At 29.1% G+C, this 19,425-nt stretch overlaps 1 protein-coding gene across 2 annotated transcripts in view; it reads left to right on the forward strand.

Annotated features, from left to right (window-relative positions):
- Positions 1–19,425, forward strand: part of LOC107451197 (homeobox protein cut-like 1) — a 579,855-nt gene that overhangs the window by 173,760 nt on the left and 386,670 nt on the right. The gene's annotated exons all lie outside the window — the stretch shown is intronic.

The raw sequence follows: 19,425 nt of genomic DNA on the forward strand, positions 1-19,425 counted from the left end.
AGTATTTCTAAAGTATTTAAAAAATTTTAATTAAAAATCTTTTTAAAATTAAAAATTTTTCATTAAAAAGTTTTAATTTAATGATTGATTGATAATTCAATCAAAATTCGATGTCAATTTCTTGAAAAATAAGTTTATCAAAACATAAATGTAACAAAATACTTTTGTTAATGAACTCAAACTAAATATTTGAACTAAAGGTAACAGTTTGTTTATATTGCACTTGAAAAAGCACTTTTATTAGAAAGAAAAGTGCATCTTTAATAGAAGAATTAAAAAACAACAATGTTTCCGAATATTTTATAAAAATTTAAATTTTTGAGCATAATTACAGACTCTAATTTTCTCTCGAGACTGCTCTTTAAGCTTTCTGATAATTTCACTAGTTCACTAAAATTCTAAAACTAATTTACCTTACTTACATTAATTACCAAAACATACACAATTTCTTCAAACTAACAATAGTGCGTGTGATTTTAAATGAAATATAAATTATACTATAAAGGAAGTTAAAACACAATTATAATAATAAGGTATTTGAAATAATAATATTATTAATTCCTTACTCAGAAATAAAGGCCCTTTGTTTTGCAATTACAATAAATACCCAAAACAGACCACACACATTCATTCACATAAAAACACAGTTTTTAAAAAACTACATAAAGTATTTTATAAAAACGTTTCAAATATTTACGAATTTCATTCAATTTTTTCTACATATTATCTTGACTAATGGAATAATTTCGAGCATTATTAGCTAATTTTGATTGTTTTCTAAAGTGACAAAAGAGAATATCGATAAATCACTTGATTGAAATTTGTAAACCTTCGTAAACAGTTTCTCAACGTTTGCACCATTGCACTGCGAAAAAGTGTGGTTAAAATTACTAGAATATAGTAAAATGTACCGCATTTTTGTTTCTATGGGAGCACCTAAAAGCTTGGTAATTTTTATTAATGCTGTTTGGTGATTAGTTTTGTAAAATTAACAATAAAACATGGTTTGTAATAAGCGATAAAATTGGGAAGTTTTTTCGTGATACTTCAGAGCAAGGGATAAAAATCGTTTATTAAGTTAAATTCACGTTTCAGTTTTGTATTTTTTACTAAATGTATGGTAATAAGAACTATAATTTTGAAATCCAGAATTTCGTTTAAAATGTTATCATACATGAACGGAAAAATTACCGAATGTAAGTTTGTTTTCTTTTTAAATATTTTTTTTAACCGAAATGTCATTACTATTCAGTACACTAATTTTACCAGAAATATTTTCTTTGTGTAAGAGAGATATGAAGATAAATAACAATAAATAACAATAAATAATAATAATAATAACCTAATCACAAATAACACAGCACTTTTGTTTTAGACTTGTATTAAAGATCTTTTTCATTCACGAAATAAAAAATAAAATAATACACCTTTAAAAAAAATCCGTAAAAGATCTTATAAAAACATTCCACACGCTCGCTGATTTCAATCAAGCTTCTTCTACATCTTATCTTGATCAATGAAAGAATTTTTGACTCCATTAGCTATGTTCGATTGTCTTCGAAAAGTGACAAAAGAGAATATCGATAAATTAACTGGTTGAAAATTTCAAACATTCGTATGCAGTTTCTCACAGTTTGTATCTCTGAGAGAGATACGTACTTCAAGAATAAATCTAAATGTGGCGATGTTAAATCACAACATGGATACACCTGGACATGTTCCAAACAGAAGGTCGTTGCCCACGTGAGATCAGGTCACAATTCAAAGTGGTGATCGTCAGGGAATGCCCAATGAGCCATCTTGTCTAATTAAATTCTATCAATGCACATATTCGTCGAGATAACAAGAAAAGCATTTATTTCTTTATCTTAAACGTTAGTCCTCTTTAAAATTTTATTTTTTAATTCATTTTTTAATAAATGACTCTACCAGCGATTCATCTTCAAGATAGATTACCAATAAAATGTCACGGGCATCACCGCTGCAGGGTATTTTTCTGCCCTTCTTTTGATTTTGACCTGCTTTGGATTAAAAAATAAATGCCTCGTGTATATTTTTTAGTTCGTAACATTTGTTGAAATGCGTGGTTTAAACTTATTAAATTTTTCTTTTAACTGAGTAAGTGATCGACGTATTAAATGAAACGTACTAACTTTTAAATAAGCTGGTGGAACAACAACTGTGATTTATATACCTATGCATCAAAAAAGGAAATTGTCTAAAATCGTTTCTGATTGTTGTTGGGGAATTCTCATTGGAAAGAAAAATCCCATGATGTGATCATAAGCCAACAAGATTTGTAAATCTTCTGCTATTATCAGCCTAAAATTAATAAAAATTATAATGTTATTTACTCGTTAATTGTTTTTTTTTTTTAAATATTTTATTCAGTGGTATTTTCCACAATATTTACTTTTCATCCCTTATTAATACTTTTCTCTGTTATTATTACATTCTTAATTTTGATTAACATTCAAATTTTAGGGCTTGAAATTAAAGGCGTTGTTCCTTTTTTATACTACAATGAGAAAACCGTAAAACTGCGTCTTTCGGAGAAAAAAAATTAATTCTTATGAATGAAACCAATATATACGGTATTTAAACCATTCATATGATATGGTTTCCATCCATATTTTGCAGAAATTATGGTTTTCAGAATTATAGTTCTTATTACCATACCTTTAATAAAAATAAAAAATCTGAGAAGTAAATTTAACAGAATAAATGGATTTTATATCATGTTCTAAGGTATCACGGCAAAATTACCAAATTTGATCACATATACCAAATTTTAACGCATATTATAAATAATATTTTATTGCTAATCTTACCAAAATAATTGCTAAAGGTAAAAATTACTCTGCTTTTTGGTGTTTCCATAGAGTCAGAAGTACGGAAATTTGTTCATATTCTGTGTTGTTTTGATCATACTTTTTTTCCCAATTTATAAAGTAACCTCATAAATTTATCCTATTATTCACCATTTTATGACGCAGGTGTCTAATTAAGGTTTTAAAATTATTAAAAAATTAAACTTATTACAATAAATTTTATGTAAGAGTGTTCTGTCAAATTATGCACATAAAATATAGGAATACAAAATAACTATTTAAAATTGTAAAGTAATATTAAGAATAACTTTTTGCACCCTTTCTGTGAAACTTCTTTAGCGAAAAAATTTCTAACGAGTTTTTATAGTTAACTAAAATAATAAAGAACTTGAAATGTTTGAGAATGAAGTAGCAATTATTACTTAATAAAATGTAGCTTCAATTCTATCCTAGTTTATATAAATATCGGTACTATTGCGTTTTGGCTGTTTATAAAAATTTCTTACCCCCTGATTCTAACTTCATTAGTATACAAGATCCCTAATAATACAATATCAGTAATACCACTATTAATTTAGAAGCATTTGCATCAATAACAGTTAAACGATTTATTTATTTACCCACCTCCTCGTGATGGAATTGCAACTACTTTTCTTATAACATATAAAGATTACGATTTATATATATACATTTTATCTAAGACCGGGATAGCCTGGTTGATAGGGCACTGGGTTCACGTCGAAGAGATCGTGGGTTCGATCCCTACCGACCGAAGACCCTTGTAGTAAATGGGGACTGATACACCTTAAATCTGTCGGGTCATAAAGTCCTCCATTTTGCCATAACAAGTCAATACCTCCGGGGATACTGATCCAAGAGTTCCCTTGTTTTCTGGATTGGGATTAAAATTACAAGGATACGGAGTTGAATATTGGTAGCAGTAAACCAAGAATTGGGTCGGCTGTTCAACGACGGTTATAAAATAAACTACATTTTATCTATATACATTTTATTTATATGCATTTCAATACTACTAAGAAATTATGTTTGTGCTTCTTCATTTTACACAATTCCAAATTTTTGTGGTTGATGAGAAAACAGTTTTAAATACTTTATCATAGCATTATAAAATATGTGAAAGTGAAAAAAAAAAAGATTTTTGAAATGATTCTTTTTATTTAAGTTTGATTCAAGTTTAGCAAAATAATTCAAAAGATGTAGCATGAAAATTTGATATTCTGAAAATTTACATACACTGTTGTATATTTTTGAGTTTGATGATGCAACAGGAAGTAAATTGAAATTAAATAGTGAATTAAATGATCTCCAAGACACGCCAAAAAATTGGCTAATCCTAGCAAATTTTTTCAATCTACTTCATTTATAGTCAATGAAAAGGTGCAAGTTATACTTCAGTTCTTTGTTGCCAACGCTAAAAAAGAAATTTCATCGGTTTATTCACAATATGAGTGTTAGTGTTTTATATAATGCAGGTATGTTATTTAAAAGATTGCTTTTTCGCAAAACATATTGTTTCATGTACTACCAAATGGTTATGCATTTTAGATTCAGAGAACATAAATGATTTAAACTGTTGTGTTTTGCTTAGTAAGGGCTTATTACAAACATTTTATCTATTAAATAAAAGTATAATTATGATAAAATTAATATACAAATTTTTGTTTTCTGATGATTTCTTTATGCAAGTATTATCCTTTAGAAAAAATTTATTTGTAATTTCTGCATAATAGTTTTTTATGCAGAGTTTTAAAATGCATTAACATAAGTGTAATATGATTACAACTCAATTATTCGACAGCCGCTAAAATAACTATTTGTAAGAAATTTTTAAAAATTTTCTTCGACTTATATTTCTTTTCAATGAAATGATTAAATTTCAAAGCAAAAAATAGTTTATTAAAAAAAAACGATTCTAAATTAGAAAGAAGCAGTTTAATAAGTAATTTTATCCTTATTTTAATACCTTTCTTGCACACTCTTATATTTTAATCTTTTACATTTTCTTAATATAATTTTTTTTAAATATTTTCCTTCATTGAGAAACTGTTACATAATTATAAAAGTATAAAAATTACAATAAAAAGACCTTAGAATTCAGAAAAACTAACTTATTTTCAGCCATTAATGTAAAAATTCAATCAGAATTAAAATTAAATATCCAGTCAGTAGTGTAAAACAAATAATTTATTACATATATATTCATATTTTTTATTCTCTTGTTTCAAATAAAAAAACAAACTTTCCCACAGTAATAAAGCTAAAATCAATTTTTGATCATTTAATTATTATATTAAATGAATAAATAGAAAAATAATTTATTTGTTAATTTATTTTGAAATAATAGTTATTAACGTCTATATAATATTCATTTCTTTAAGTTTTAAATTAATTAAGCCAATTTTGATCGTCCCTTCGATTAAATAAAATTAAATTTAATTGATCATCTAAGAAAACAATGCACTTTTAAATTGAATGAAATTAAAGGCACCGAAAGTAATTTGTTGAAAGTCCCTTAAAAGTCCAACTTTCGGACAGTAACGGCCGGAGTAGGTGCATGGGTGTAAATAAAAAGAAATAAAAGTAAAACGACACTGAGAAGAAATTAAATAATTAACCACTTTTGGCGACAACTTTCTCTGAGGCTCAACGCCATTTTATTTCTTTCGCGATAAATACAATTTTTTTTCTTCTTCTTTTCAACCTAAAACTTCATTTTTGTAGTTTTCTCTACTTTTTTTTTCCGACTCTTCCTCTTTCGTTTAATCTTTGGAGGGGGCCAAAACAGCTAGACGAACTTAATTTGAAAGCACGTGGTGTCACACGGGATATGACCTGGTGATTGGAATATTTTCCTTAAGTCACGTGATCGATGGAAGGGAGATTAAAAAGCGGGACCAGCAAGAGACTAGGAATAATTAGTGGCTGTTAATTGCTTCTTAGCTTAATCAGGAACCGAAGTTGGAGACTTCAACACAGAGGGCGCTGGGTACGCAAACGGGAGGAGAATTTTAATCTCTCTTGTATTAAATCTTTTGATTATTGTTTGCCTTTCGATTGGTTTTTAGTCAAATATCAGCGAGAAATGAAAAATAAGAAATCCATGGCGAGAAATTTCTTCCAGAACATCATTAGGAATGAAAAAAAAAGGAAAAAGGGAAAGAGGGATTTTTAGGGAAAAGTTAAGAGGTGGATTTTCAATTTCTTTATTTTTTTCCCTGAAGAATTATAAGTCTGAATGTAACGATTAATTTTTGGAAGCAATAAGAAAACATATAAATACTTTTTCTTACACTTCATTAAGGAATTCATTTCCTTCTTATTAATCCGAAACTTCTTTTGCGGCTCTACTTATTTGCAGGAGCATAAATTGTACAGTTAATGAAGAGTGTTTGCCTTTTACTGCTGTAGAACTTAGCCAAATGGTATTGTGTTAGAGTATTTTCGAAAATAAAAATGCTTCTAATTGATGAATGTCTAACATTTAATGATCTGGAAAAAAGTTAATGAGATAAGTTTTCAAAAAGCAGCAATTTGAAAATAATAATACAATTTTGAGTTTCATTTCTTTAAAAAAAATTATTGATTAAAACTAAAATTTAAAAAGGGAAACAATTTTAGGTTGGTTTTGAAAAATTTATTCTCGGAATTTTGTTGTAAAAAAAGGGGTAAATTACACCAAAGTTCCTTAATAGTTTAAAACGGAAGTTTAGTTTTAAGTAAGTGCTTGTGTTCGATAAAATAAAAAAAAAGATGAAGCAGGTTTCCTGTGTTATAAAGACAGAAGCCCAGCGCTTCTTATTAAATTTATCACTTACTATTGGTTACAAAAATAAAAAATAAAATAAAGATATTCTATTGGCTCTACTTTTAAAAATTGATAATTAAGAACCACAAAAAAATCCCATGTTTAATTTCAATCAAATGCATCAAAAATTTAGTGAAACTTATGAAATAATTTAGTAAAACTTATGAAATAATTTAGTAAAACTTATGAAATAATAACATAATAAATAGTGGTTCAACTCCATCTTATGCTCTTTTTTTGAGAAAAGCAGTCATAAAGTCTCATGATGCTTATTTTTACACGATTTTTGTTATTTCAGATTTTCAGGCGTTTAAATAGTGGTCCAACTCTATCTTTAATTACTTTTTTTAGAATAAACAGCCAAAAAGTCTCATGAGTATTGTTTCAATATAATTTTTGATACACTTCTTACTTAAATAGGGGTTCTATTCCAGATTCTTTCGTCTTCTGAGATATTAAGTCTCATTACTATTGTTTTTTCTAGCAGAGACAATCTGAAGGTGAACTTTTTTTAAAATAAGATTCAGAAATGAATTGTAAGAACATGAAATGCAGCTAGCTGCATTATTTTAATAAGTGGTATTAGTCCACTATTCGAAAACTGCTTCCGATATGATATATCATTTTTCTTGAAAGTTTGTAAGGACAAAATATTAAGAAACCAATGATTGAAGTGAAACAATGATACTGATAACTATTGACTTATTTTCTGATTTCCGTTTTAAATGTGAACAAATTATCAGTACCGCAAAAATATTCAGTTTTTACACTTTGATCATTTGGTCTTAAGCTAAGATTCTCATACTCGTATTATGCTTTCAACGGGTTACGTTATGATTCAGTTTTTCCGCAATATTCTATCAGTTTAATTTTGTTTACCTTATTTTATGAGTTTGCAACATTTTGTAACCCATAATTTTTTTGAGACGTTCTTAGTTAGTCCAATTGATTTTGAAATGAGTAACTTAAACTAACCTATTGTCATTTACGTCATCATGTTTTTTTAAAAAAAAAATATTGTTTTCGTTTTTCAAAAACACATTTACAGACACGCGGTATAGTAATTTTTATTGTTGTTTCGTCAGTCATTGCCTATTATTCACAACATGTTTAGTTTTCTAAAAGTAACCTCAAAAAATATTCAGTACATGTTTACAAATACGCTCTCAAAATTAATTTTGTTTGATACAAGAAATTTTTTGTGTCCTTTAATTTCTCTTAAGAGTTTTGCATGAAAAATTAAATGAGTTTCTAAAATTGACCACTTGATCAAAAGTTTCACATAAACGAGGCATTTAGTTTTAAAAAATACTTTGTCAATTTTCAGAAGAATATTAATACACGGAGAAATTAATTCTGGTAAAATTAACGTTTCTTAATAAAGTAATGACATTAAAGTATTTTCATTTTTTTAAGCGCATAATTCGATACGGTATTTACACCACTCACTTTATAATATTTCCATTTATACTGCATAGAGGTTCACCAGAAATTCGAATTTTCAAAATAATAGTCCTCACTACCACGTATTTAGTAAAAATACTAAAAAGTAAAGTAAGAAAAGTAAGTTTAGCCATAAGAATAGTTTTTATGCGATGCTCTAAGGTATCATGTTAGAATGACGAACTTTTACTACATTTTCCAAATTTTGTCACACATTATAAAGCCTTATTTCATTGTTAATTTTACCAAAAGTTATCACCAAAGCGCTTCGATAAAAATTACCGAGATGTATAGTGTTCCTATAGTGTCAGAAATACGGTAAATTTTACAATAATCTAGTAGTTTTCTCATTCTTTTTTCTCAGCGAGTGGCTTCGGTTTAAACTATTTTGATAAAGCTTTTGACATTTAAACTATTTTTGTTCCTGTGTTACAATTGTTGATTTCTACACTCCCAACATAAATCAATGATTTTGTTTAAATGCTTAAAATTAGAGGCTTTTAAATAGTATATGTATGTTCAATTCAGAGTTATTACTTCGACATTTTTTCAAACTTGCGATTAATTTACTCAATAACTAATAGTTGCACACTGCAAATAATCATCCTCTTTTTACACATTGATCATGGGTGTAAATACTCCAGAATAATAGGAAGTACGTAAGCATGAGCTTCTTCGGGTACTACCAGTTTGTTAAGGCATCAGTCTATACATTTGTAACTGAAAATCTGGGAAAATTCTGAAAAATGTTTACTTACATGAATAACAAACGCATTATTATATTTTTAGTGTGAGTTGGTTACAAATGTTATGAAAATTAAATATATTCCGTTTCTTTTCTAATATACCGAAAAAAAAAGGAATGGAAAATTGAAAGTTAGTGAAAAATTTACAAATATAATTCATTATTTATTAGTGAAAATAATTATAAGTTTAGCAAAATTCATGAATGGTAAAAAATTCGTGTAGATGCTGCAGAATTTAACTTTAATGAGCTGCTTATTTGATTGATGTGATTTACCTATTTCGAAATATCAAACCTAATTAAATTGATTAACTTTTCGTCTTAATTTATATGGACAATTGGCTTAAGTTCAGATCGGAATTTCATCTATTTTTTACTTCATTAAAATTAGTAATTTTAGTAAAATCAATGAATGGTAAAACATTCGTATAGATGCTATAGAATTTAATGAATAAATCATGATATATTATACAGAGTATATGCAAATATATATCACACAAAAATTCCCTATAATATTTTAAATGCATATTTTTAAATGTGTTTTTTTTTTACTTGACAGTAGATTACAAAAAAATTTATGTAAGAAAATTTATTCTTTTTCGTTTATTATTCAATGTCAAAAAATTCTTTAAAATTTTTTTTTTTCTTTACTTAGACCTTAGGGAATTTTTATCTTAAATTTCAATATAAATGAAAACAAATTACCCAAGAAAAGTATATCAGTTGGAAAAACAGTTCTGTTCTTAGCATTAAATATTTAAGATAAAAAAAGCAATGGTGTTAATATTACGTTGTTTTTCTGTCTTTTTATTAGTGTTTAGGATTTTGAAAAATTTGTAATTAGCTTCACATCTTTAAGTTGACATATTTCACAAGCAAACTTAGACAAATAAATGAATTTTTCATTATGCTATTTTAAACGATTAAACATGTTTCATATCCAGAAGCTAAATATATATTTTTTGTGTCATAAAGAAATAATAATTTAATTCCTTCAACTTGTTATATTTTATATCTACATATTTATTAATGACGAAAACAAATTAATCGAAATGTTGGTCTTTTTCCCTCTTAACTGTTTTTTAGTATCTTTTTAACTACGAAAAACGAATAATATTCAAATGGCAAATTTCAAATGGCAGATATACAATTAGATTTTTGTGTTTTTGAATTTATTAAAGATATTATAATACTTCAAAAGGTTAATAAATGATAATTAAAAAAGAAATTTCGGAGTTAAATTTAATTTAAAATAATATTTCTTATCCATAGCAAATAAGGTTGCAAAACTATAACATTAAAATTTTTACCCTTTTTTTAAACATATGTTGTTTTTTATGCATATAAAAAAGGAGAAGAAAATGGTAAATGTGTACGTGTTAAATCATAATGAAACAGATTATTCTAAATTAAATTTAATATCAGTATTTGAGTCAAAAAATAAAACAAATCATTATTGTAAAAGTCATGAGTTTCCTTTTTTTTATTTATTTATTTATTATTATTGATTGACTAAATGATTTACTATCACACCTTTCTTTCTTTTGCTTCCTTTAAAATAAATTTTCGTACAAAATTTGAAATTACATAACACTTCTGTCGTTAATTACATTTCATTTCACATTGCAGGCTATAGTGCATAATATTGAATAGTAAATATTGAATATTGAATAGTTGTATACTTTTAAAGTATATTACTTTGTCTGGACATTACTTTTTTAGTACATTACTCCTTTTAGTATATTATTTTTTATATCTTAGTGCACTTATATTTTATCGTGTATTATATTAAACTATTTTATTTTAAAATACTTTCATTCCATTTTATAATCCATATCAGTAACTAAATTAACACCATTCGCAGTGTTAAATGCAGATAACACAACTTATTACAGCACAATTACACACGGTGAAAAAGAATCTGGTAATATGCTGTACTCTACAGCAATGGCATTTCTGGTAAAAAAAATCATAACTCTGGTTAATAAAAGCAAAATGTGGGTATTTTAAGTGTTCATCAGATAATTTTTCCGTTCACCTGGTAATGGTTTCCCGGAAATTCTGGTTTTCATTATTATATTTATTACTACTTCACATTTATTAAAAAATTAAAAATTGAGTAGAAGATTAACCGAATAAATGGTTTCCATGCCATGCTCTAAGGTATCATAATGAAATTACCAAATTTGACTACATTTACTTCATCCCCCTGAGACCCAGCATCCAATATATTAAGAAACATATGGTACATTTTCATCTTTTTGAGATATAATATTTTAAGATATTTTCCGTTTGAATTCCTTTGCAAATCTATTCTATAGTCTAAGTAAAAATGTAAATGGATTGACGCTTCTTTATCAAAAATGTAATTAGAGTAAAAAATTATAAAAAAATTTAATGATAAGCCAAAAAAGCTTTAAATAAATTTATTTATAAATTTTTCTGTAATGTTTAAAATTAATTAAGTGTTCAATTAAGTAATTAATTAATAGCATTTTTTTATGAGTTTATTTTCTTCTAGGCATCTATCATCATTTAAAGCTACATTTTATCCTGTATTTTGTTTCAAGATACATTAAATTTAGCACAAGTTGACACATCATTTGTTGAGCAAAAGTAAAACACATTATTTTACCACAAATTTAATGCTTTTTGAAAGCTTCTTTCGTTATTTTAAAATCAGAAATTTGATTTTTTTTCCCCTTTATATCTCGTATCTAGATCAGCCCCGAATACTTCTCCCTCCATGTTGGCTCGAGTGAACGATTTATTTTCACAAACCTGTTGTGTTTTTTACTTTTTTTCCCCCAAACGTTCGCATTATCATACTAATTACTTGCCAGCTTGGTTTAGGGATTAGTTTCCCTAAGGGGAAAATAAATAAAAAGTCTTTCAGAATTAAATATTTTATTAATAATCGCAAAACTTGCAACCGCGACGATTGTTCATGGCTTCTCCACTTCTTAAAGGATTCGTTTTTTTTTTCTCGTTCGCCTTCTTTCGAACAGCCCCCTTTTCTACCTTGAGGTGTGGTTTTTGCTGCTTGGTTAAACTTTTCACACCTTTCTGGTCTCAAGGGGGTAAAAAGTCGGAGGAGAGATGAAGCACGCCGCCCACCCCTTTTTGCCATGTTTTCAAACTTCATCTGTCACAAAATCATTCAGGTGAGAAATCGCCTTTTCCTTTTTAGGGTTCTTATTTAGTTCTCTTGCGCATGTTCATGGAGCATGATTATTACGTCAGATAGTTTTTGTTCTTGTTGTTGTTGATATGGAAGCTAAATGTGATAAATATAAAGGGGCACTTAATTTTATTTCAAAATTTTTTTCACTCTATATTTTTTTCAAATACTCTCAGAAATAAAATTCTCTTTTTTGACGCAGCAGCACTTTTCCAGCAATCTTTGAGGAGCATTTCGTTAATTTTGAGAACCATTTCGTCATGAAATCACTTGACGAAGCATGAACCTTTATATATGTGGCGAAGATGTTTCCTCAACTTGAAACCTCATCGTATTGCATTGTGGGAAATTTTTAACTAGAATGTCAAAACTAGAATGAAGACTAGACGATCGAAAATAAAGTGATGTGATAAACCGACCAGCTTGTTATGTGATCAAAGAGTTCGCGTAGAACCAGAAAAATCATGGCTTCGAATCCCGTTTTGGGCTTGGGTGTAATTTATCTTCCTGCTTTATCTGTCTTTCTTGTTTGTGGCATTTTTCTTCCTATATGGTGCCCTTGATATTAAAAATTAGACTTGAATATTCGAAAAGCTGAGAGCACTTCGAGACTTTTTTGAAAAATAGAGTAACGAAAATTTTTTTCTTCATTTTGACGAAATTTACTTTCTAGGAGAAATGGCGAGTGTTATTTCGTAAATTTGACCAAATTTTGATTGTAGCATGTACCAATCAACGGTTTCGTCAAAAATTTGCCCGCTTTGTGAAATTTGAGTATCCATTTTTCACAATACCGTTGCTCTCTGCGAAACTATTGAAAAGAAAAGTGTAACCATGATAGTAGAAAAAAGAAAAAAAATCAAATAGATATAAAACTTCTAAATCACCCCTGATATTTTAATATAAATTTATTTTTGTATAAAAAAAGGGGAAAAAATTGCGGGAAAAAATGAATAATTCTCAATAGAATAATCTTAAATATTTCTTCTTGGATATGTATAACATAAAAATTTTTTTCGTAAATATTCTCTTTTGTTTTTTAAGTCGCTGAAACTTAATATTATAATTGCATGGAAATTTCTTTGAGCCAAATATGTAGCTATAAAAAATTAAATTCATAAAAAAAATATTTAAATATATTTGGGTCCTTAGGCATCGATTTGATGCTTCTGTAGACGATGAATCAACGGTCAACTACAGTGTTTGAGAATAGAGTCTGGGACAACGGTGAATCAATTGTATTATTTCGATTATTTTTCTGATTCTTCTTTCAGTGCCTTATTTCCTCAACAAGTATAAGGAACCAAAAGTGATTCAAGCCCCCACTAGAGTCTAATTCTAATAATGAGTAGAATAAAAGGTTTGGCAAATAGAAAGGATTAAAGGAGAAATTTGGACAGTCCGAAAATATTCTTTTATGGGGAAGTTTCCTGAAATCTTGGAAAACCGACAAGGAATAAAAGGGTAATTCTCCGTAAAAGGATAATTCCTGGTATATTCTCCGAGAAAAAAAATTCGTCTAAGTGAGGAAATAATTGTCGTCACTTCTTGAAGAAAACAAATTTCGTCAAAACGAAAAATTTCGCCATTCTATTTTTTTTTTCAAAAATTTTTTTTTTAGTGCCTAATATATTCAGCTTACTAATAATCAATCACTTTATCTGGGCACACTATAGGTGGATCAATGTCACCCACACGACGCAAGAAGTGCGGATAGAACAGAGAGGTAAATTATACCCATGCCCGAAGCGAGATTCGGACCCCAGATCTTCCTGGTACGGCGTCAACTACCTGATTGCCATACAGTGCAGTCGGCTTGTCCAGTCCCATGGGTGTTGAAGCGGTCTGTTACTCTAGTCTCTGTGTTCTGTCATGTCGCGTCACTTTATGTTCGATCGCCTAGTCTTCATTCTAGATTCGTCATTCTAGCTAACAAACTTCCACAATGCACTACGAGTTGAGGAAAAAATTTCGTCATGTATTTGAGAGTTCGCTTTTCGTCCCAAATCACGTGATTTCGTGGCGAAATGATTCTCTAATTTAGCGAAATGCGGAAATACAGATCGAAGATTGCTGGACCGTCAAAAGTAAGAATTTTATTAAGTGTGAGAAAAAAGGAACAGGATTGGGAGGAGCTCTTTAAATTTCAAAAACCTTATTATCTTTATTTAAATTATTTATCAATAAATAGCTAATTTTTAATATTAATAAATAATTAATTATTAATATTAATAAATAATTGATTATTAATATTAATAAATAATTAATTATTAATATTAAAAATATTATATAATACCTACTTCGTAGGTTGAACGTAGTAATGACTTTATTTGAAATAGTGGTTACGTTGATTCAATGTTCTATCGAGTAATTCTTCTCACATTAATGAATATCTAATGCTTCAGTTTTCCCTCCAGTAAGAAATGGCCTCATTAATGCTTCACAAATGTCTATCCATCATTTTTCAAATTCCCCATGTCCTTTACTATTTTCGATGACAAAATTCATTCAACTCATGTCTACTGGGCTATCTATGATCCCAATCGTTTAATGAGCCTCCGGCACCTGCAAACATGAGCAGAACTTAATAGCAATTAAGTCTTTTACATTTGTCAAAACTTGCCTTTTTTGAGGTGCTCTTTACTCAAAATGTACCTTGAAAATCGGAGTTGGCGGAAGACTCGTGCCACACTATGGCCCCCAGGCGACATAATTGCCACGCCTTTGAGGCCCTTGGGTGGTCTATTAAGGCTATTTTTTTATCCTACGTCTCTTACCACGCCTTTTTTCTGCGCAGTTTTCTTTTAATTCGGTCAACCTTCCTGACAGGTTTGATGTTATTGAAAAGAATTATGTATTCAAAAGCTTAACTGTGTACCTTTTTTGAAGTAGCTTTAGGGATAAAAAAAAATTAGCGTTCGATTCATTTTTTTAAAAAAAACAACAGTTTTTTAATGTATACACTCGTTCTTTGGCATCGTCAATGTTTGGAAGGTTGGATTTTTCCCAGAAATGAATCCAAAGGCATCCATCAAACTGCGTGAGAAGTGCTCAATCTCTAAAGGGTGCAAATTAATTTCATGATTATTCATTGAAGATTGTAATGACTTTGGTTAATTCCACAGAACGTGCTCATTACTTTATTCCTTTTTTTTTTAATGTATCGTTACTATGAAATTATTGAAACTGTTTGATGGTCATAAAGGGCAGTTTCTGATTAATGAGGTTGGTGGAAAGCGTGCAATTTGGCAGGTCAAGTTGTTCTCATAGGCCATTTCGTACGAGAAAAATAAATTAAAAAGAGTTAGAAATTTGAAATCACATAATTTAAGAACGCGTTTTTTACGTGATGGTATGGCTTAAGCAAATACTCTCATATTTTCTACAGAAAATGCTTTAAAATTTACTTTTGGATTTTAGCAAAAAATTGCTTGATAAACTGCATTTAACGGTCCTTTATTAAACATAAGGCATTCTCGCAACAGCCTGTTGTGAGCCAGGGGGGCCATTTAGATTAAGGCTCAATTTCATGACCAACAGCCTGATTGTGGTAATGTGGTCGGCACTGCTTATAGCCCAGATCACCGGATTGTGGTAATGTGGCCAGCACTAAGTATAGTTCAGATCACCTGATTGTGGTAATGTGGTCAGCACTGCGTATAGTCCAGATCACCGGATTGTGGTAATGTGGCCAGCACTGCGTATAGTCCAGATCACCTTAACTTGCCATAAAAGCTGATACCCATGGCTAGGTGGGCATCGACATCTGCCTTCATTGTCATCTTGCTTTTGTTTGTGCGGGGGTGGAATCTTACAATAAAACTTTCAATCACTTTTCCAATATCATTCATATTCATGAATTAATTTATTAAAAGTTGCAAAATAATTTTACAAAAATTAATTACTGGAAATTGTTTCATATTTATAAAATTAAAACTTCTTAAATATACATGCTTACTTAATTATCGTAAAGCATGTTTCCTTCAGTGAAATTTCCTTAAATTTATTTTTAAAAACAAATTTGGTAATATACCAAACATATTTATTTTATTTACGTAATTTTTCGCCTTTAAACATTTCTTTCGCATTAACATTAATTTTAGTGCCATACATTTGTAAAACAAGAACTTAGCGTAAAAAACACTTAAACTTTTTTTAAAGCGTTATTTCAGTATTTATAAAAATAAAACTTTTTAACGCTAAAGATAAATGTCCGAAACTCAGTAGCGTTTATAGAAGATTTCGAATTAAAATAATTCTTTCATATTAAAGAATAAATAAACGATGCAGAAAAAAATTCGAATCAAGTACTGAAAGAACATTTAGACATCACTTTCAGCGAAAAGCGTTAAAAAAGTGATAATGAAAAGGACTTAATTACCCTTATAACCATTTTTCTCAGAAAGTAGCTAAGTATAAGTGATGCTATTTATTGAATGAGTGTGTGGCGTGCCAATGCTTCTAGCGAAACGGGAAGTATTTTTCAAAATTAGAAAACATAACGGCCTGTACTCCATTCCCGTAACAGTTATCGTTTAAACCTAAAATGCATAGGCGGACCTATGCAGAATGTGTGTATATATATATATATTTCTCTTTTTCTGCCATCTCTGGAGTAAAAGCCAATTTCATTTCAACCCCACGCGAACTGCGGATAAGTTTTTGTGGAATAAGCGGCTTGGGGTAAAACTAATTTTATCCGTCATGATCTGTTTTTACCCCAGAAAAGCGGTGATTTCGTTCACCCTTTATTGGCGAAATGTTCCCTTCCCCGACTTTCTCGTGTAGAAATGTAACTCAAAGTATGATGGCAACAATCACTCTGCTTAGAAAAAGGGTTGCTTCTCGCTCTCTTTTTCCCCTCGTCTTCGTAATATGCAAAAGTTGTAATAAGATGGAGAAACAAAACAAAACAAAAAAAAAATAAAATACATATATATTCCAATATTGCTTGGAACCCGTTTACAATGCACACGAAAAGTCGAAGCCAAATGAGATCTGGCCCCCCTTCAAGCTCGACTTGGAGCCGAAAATCATTTGGTTGATTGGCGAGCTGAATTCCTTTTTTTAAAATAAAAGAAAACGAAAAATTTATAATTTTTTTTGAGAATGAGAATGGCAACTGTGCAGACGGTAAATAAACGCACATTATATCAGACGATATACGAAAAACACGCCACAACTGATGTTACTACCTAGACATTTTCAAAAGTCGTCACGTGAGAGGGATCTCGACATTGCCCTACTAGTTAACTCTTTGCGGTAGGGTAAAAAATATTTCTATGTTGGGGCGTTCTTTTTTATGCCCCAAACGTAATTGTGGCTTAGGAATTTCGAACAAAATATTCTTCCCTTCTCTCTTTGATACTGAAATCATTTATCTTCGGGGTTGCTTTTGGACTAGACATCTTCATTACGCCGAAACATAAGAAACTTGGCTGGCAGAAGTGAATAGGAAAAACGCATAAATAGAACAGATTTTGCTGCTTTTTTTTGTTTTTGATTTCCTTGCTTATTACTTCTGAGAGGAGAACCTTTTACTTTTGATTAAAAAATGCTTCCCCATAAACGATTTAATGGCGTGATTTCTTGATTTCCTTTTTCTTTATTTATCCTTTTCCACATTTACGCTTTGCAAAAGTCGGTCTACTGATTAAAGCGTAACTCAGAGAGAAGTTAGTTCCACCTTTTAAGATATTAGATCATCACGGAGCCAAGCACATAGCATACTTATGGTAGATATTAGAGTAAAATACTGAAAACAATTCATTTTATTCATAATTACATGAAAGAAACAATTAATCAAAACTTATTCAAATTCATCAAAAAAAATTGCCCCATTTTTTAAATAACAGCAATATTCATTTTCATTTTCACTTTATAAATGTTGTAATGTTCCCCAAGTAAATTAGATTGAACTTATTGAAATAAAATAATATTACTGTAATAAGTTGGAATTTATTTGTCACACTATAGAATTTATGTTATCGTGTTGATTTTTAGTAATAATTTTTAGTTTTAATTATTTTAAAACTAAAATTATTGCACAAAAAGTTTTACTTAGAACTTTTTATCGTTTAATATCAGTATTTAGTATTTTATAGTTAAATAAAAGTACCAAAAGTGTACATTAATGTTATATAGAGATGCCTAAGCTGATGTCCCTTCATTTACCTGTCCACTGGCAATTTATCAAAGATCAATGAGGATATAACAACCAACAGGAATATGCTTATTCTAAGATGTTAATACGTATAGTTCAATAAGAATAGTGCACATATCTAGTTGCCACTCCCAATCGCAAAATTAGGAAAAGCAATTGATCTATTCAACTCAAGGATGTAGTTCAGCATCTGGCATAGGTACCTTTATTCGGAAAAAAACTCCTTTTAAAACCATGAACTAAACGTTCACATACTGAAGCATTAACTAAATAATAATCAGAGCTACTTTGATTAATGTGGTTTCTTAAAGGCTGAAGTTTTTGAGTTAGAATTGAAAGGTAAAGAATCATTTAAAATTGTTTACAAAGCTTGGTTTAAACTCAGGAGCATAAATTAAGTGAAATGTTTTACTTGTCACTAAAAATAAATAATATTATCCCAAACTAGTAGCTCTCAACTTAAATTTACAAGAAAAATGACCTCGAATTCACACGGAACGTGTGTTACTTCATTAGAATTTAACTACCATCCATAAAATTTTAGATGTTTATAATATTATCTGTTACTATGAGGACTATTCGTTTTTTAAACTCATTCAAAAACCTTTTATTTGGAGCTGTATCAGATCGAGAAAAGGACTTCTTTGTTTACATAAGAAAATACGGAGAAAATTTTCCTACTTTACATTATTTCAGAAACTAAAATGCATAAAAAATTTAAGCATATATTAAAATATGTTTTGAATAACAGTTTATGTATTTATGTATTTACAAATCTTAGTTAAAAATAAACTTTTTAATCATAGTTCAGAAAGAAAATCGAACTCCTTTGTTTCTGAGTATTGATGACAACGATTTAAACTCGTGCTTATAGAACATTCGAAATAAGAGCTATTTAGTATTTTTTGAAACTTTGAAAATATAATAAAATCTCATTTATTGTTTACCTGCTTTTAACCAGTAATAAATAATCAAACAATTTTGAATCAGCAATTAACTATTTTGCGTACTTCCTCTTATGATTAATTTAAGAATAATATTTGATAGGGAACACTGTATCATAGCTGCGATCAGTTGAAAGTGATATCAATATGCCAAACTTTCTTACGCATGTATGATACTAATAAGACGCCCGGTGGCTGAGCGGTAGCTCTTCGCGCTGTCGTGCCACAGGTCCCTGATTCGAACCTCGGGCCGGGCAAGGTTGACTCAGCCTTTCATCCCTTCAGTGGGTCG

Source organism: Parasteatoda tepidariorum, chromosome 6, assembly GCF_982258835.1.
Source record: "Parasteatoda tepidariorum strain Cologne lab strain chromosome 6, Ptep-v5.0, whole genome shotgun sequence".
Classification (NCBI taxonomy): Eukaryota; Metazoa; Arthropoda; class Arachnida; order Araneae; family Theridiidae; genus Parasteatoda; species Parasteatoda tepidariorum.